This window comes from Sardina pilchardus, chromosome 16, assembly GCF_963854185.1.
Source record: "Sardina pilchardus chromosome 16, fSarPil1.1, whole genome shotgun sequence".
NCBI classification, from domain to species: domain Eukaryota; kingdom Metazoa; phylum Chordata; class Actinopteri; order Clupeiformes; family Clupeidae; genus Sardina; species Sardina pilchardus.
Genome location: NC_085009.1, coordinates 23,408,918 through 23,412,169, shown reverse-complemented (window position 1 = coordinate 23,412,169; position 3,252 = coordinate 23,408,918). Strand labels below are relative to the sequence as shown.

The 3,252-nt window shown below is 47.5% G+C and overlaps 1 protein-coding gene across 1 annotated transcript in view; it reads left to right on the top strand.

The window, feature by feature from the left end:
• Positions 1-1,271: 1,271 nt before the first annotated feature.
• The window catches only part of LOC134060564 (receptor-type tyrosine-protein phosphatase delta-like), a 287,476-nt gene continuing 285,495 nt past the window's right edge, over positions 1,272-3,252 (top strand). The window contains 1 exon segment of the mRNA XM_062517298.1: positions 1,272-1,628. The gene's annotated coding sequence lies outside the window, so the exon portion shown is untranslated.

Below are 3,252 nucleotides of genomic sequence, written 5' to 3'. Positions count from 1 at the left end.
ATTACCTGTCTAGGACACCGCGAAATTGGGTCAGCGTCAGCCGCGCTCGTTTTACAACCGTGCCCCACATGCACGTTCATCTGCGCACGTCTGTCTGTCTGTCAACGCGGCGCCGTGCAGCGCAGCGCTCGGCTAGGCCTCGGTTTACCTGAGCAGATTAAACATTAACCACCACCACGGGAGACAGCAGCACACTCTGCATGCAGCACATCCGGCCCTGTGTTGGCCCAGACCTGGCCTGGCACTGGGCCCCATCTGAAGTCCCCTAACCCCCCCCCCAAGGGTTCTTGGGGTGCTATATAGAACCATGCAGGCTTTAAAGAACCCTGAAGGGTTAATTTGATGTACCCCTATTTGATGGTTTAAAGAACCATTTAGGGGTACCATAGGCCGTACATGAAGCATGCAACAGAACCATTTCTGGTTCCACATGGCAAGTATACGCCACCTCTTTTTCTAAGCGTGTCGTCTCTGTGACTAACCCCTGTGGGTTCACAGCCCCGTCTAATCTGGTGGTGACGATAGAGGAGCGTTTACGAGGGTCTTTGGCCGATTGGGCTGTCGCTTTATTGCGTCTCTCTCTCACTATCTACGTGTGATAATGGCAGTCATGATGTCTTGTCTTGCTTTAGTGTGTGCCTGTTTTCCACTCTCCCTCCCCAATCTCTAAATCGTGTTAAATTACAGTTGTAAAAGCAAGGGTTATCACACCTTTAGTGTCATCGTTATTCTGTTTATTAGTCCAACATTCCACCAGTGATGTAATCTCTCTCTTTCTCTTTCTCTCTCTCTCTCTCTCTCTGTCTTATTCCTCCCTCTCTCTCTCTCTCTCTCTCTCTCTCTCTCTCTCTCTCTCTCTCTCTCTCTCTCTCTCTCTCTCTCTCTCTCTCTCTCTCTCTCTCACACACACACACACACACAGACACACACACACACCCTTTCCATTGTTTATCTTTACCCTCTACTGTACTCACTACAGTAGTTAGCAGGCTGCAGACTCGTGTCCTTTAGTTTCCATAAAGCATGAAAAAATCGACTTCCTTCTTCTCCCTCTTGGCCGTTCCACGGTTTCTTTTTTTTCCCTGTCTCTCTCTCTCTCCCTCCCAATCGTGGCGGTGAAGTCTTGACATTCCTTTAGTGGCCTGAGCGGAGAAAGTTGATCTCCGGCAGTTGAGCCGATCCTGGCGAGTGACGTCACCTCTCCATCCCCTCTCCGTTTCCCCGGCTGGAGCGCGCAGTCTGTGTTTGAGGTTCGGCTGGAAGAGAGCGTGCCTCCGCCACACGGCACTCGCAACTACACACGCCAACGGCACAGTGCATTATGAAGACATAGCGCTCTCACCGGCTGGAAATACCCGATGTTCGCTTCGCCTCGTATTCTCATCTATTCGGCTTGTACTCTTTCCACACTATTTTGACTGGAGGACAATTGATCGCCAGATTTAAACTCGAGGAAAAGAGAGAGCGACACAAGAGCGGACAGAAAGAAGGGTACACAGGCTCCGCGCTGACAGACGTTGGGATTACTTCGCTTGTCGTGCAGAATTTCTGGATGTAATTGTAGTCGACGACACTTGTACAACTGGACAGACCGAGTTTAAAGACTTCGACACAAAAATGATGTTACGGTAAGCTTGGCTTCTGTCTAGTTGCAATGTTCGCTTTACTTGAGGAGAGTGAGTGAGTGAGTGAGTGGCCGTGTCGGAGACTCCGTCCCCGGTAAATTTGACACAGCTCTCGCTGTGGCGCGCTGGATTTGTGCAGTCTGCAAATATTCGTGCCTGGGAACATACTGTGGTGTAGAACCGATGTGATACTCGACGAGCAGGTTACGCTAAGGATTTAATACACTTTTGAGTTTCATTTGGTACGCAAGTGGTGCTTACTTTTTTGCGACGGCATTGGAACACTCTAGTTCACGCGGATTAGAGACTGAGTGATGCATTCTACCTTTCTGCCATTACAAGAGCGCAGGATGTGAATTCTAAAAAAAAAAAAATCTAAATTGGTAGACGCATTATACGGTCATCGTCGGGGGGTAATCTCCACACACGGAGTTGATGAGGGTGTTGGTGAATGCATTTCAGACCGTGGGAATCGGTCTGAATCTGCTCCGGAGCCGAGGTGGACGTGACAGGACCAACATTGGTTGAACTATTTAGCACATTCTCTGTCTCTCTCCCTCTCTTTCTCTCGCTCTCCCTCGCTCGCACGGTTTCTTAATATTTTCACCACAACATTAAGTTCACCAGCGAACGAAAAATGTGAATTCTTTCCATCTGTTGAAATGGCTTAAAGGCAAAACTGTAGAGAGAAACGACAGAGCTACACCTCAAACGGCACTGGCACACGGACATCACCGGGGAATCACGTCTAAATAGCATGCCGCCATGTGTGCAATTTTAATATTTGTTTAATTTCCAAAACCGCAAATAATCCACATCGCCGTGGTTACATAGCAAGATAGTTTACCATAGGCTACTGACTAATCCACACTTTGTTTAATTTTCTAGAGCAAACGTGGGAAAGTGGGTTGTATGAATCCTTTTAATCGCCTAATTCAAATTTCACACAGTATTACCATAGTATTTCGTTATCTAGCATATTTTTCAGACCCCGTACAAATAAGAAAACTAACATTTAGCCTAGATTAGTTGCGAGAATGGGTGAATTATTGAAGCAGCCTGCGTATAGCTTATGCATCACCTGAATGCTACATAATTATGCATCATCGCCTGTACTTTGTCAGTATATTGCACTACACCTATTGCCCACTTTCCATTGTGTCAAAGAGATATGTTTTGTCCTGAGTTGAGGCGACTATCCTGATCGCAAATTCCGCTCATTTCAACCCTACGAAGTGACCATCTTATCTACGCTGTCTATTTTGAGCACGCTTTTCGCGTGTCAGGGACTAACCGAAAGGCTGTCTAGGCGGTCTCTGACTATATTTAAATGACCCTAGTGTATTTGTGGAGTGACAGCCCTGAGCCCAGTCTAAATGAAAGGTACTTCTACTGGTCATCTCAGTTTTAAAAAATGCGTCGCGTTTCTCCGGACGCTCTGCCATTCGGAGAGTGGCGCGCGTACACACACACACACACACACACACACACACACACACACACACACACACACACACATACACACACACACACACACACACACACACACACACACACACACACACACACACACACACACACACACACACACACACACACACATCCAATGCACAACTCGTGCCACTAG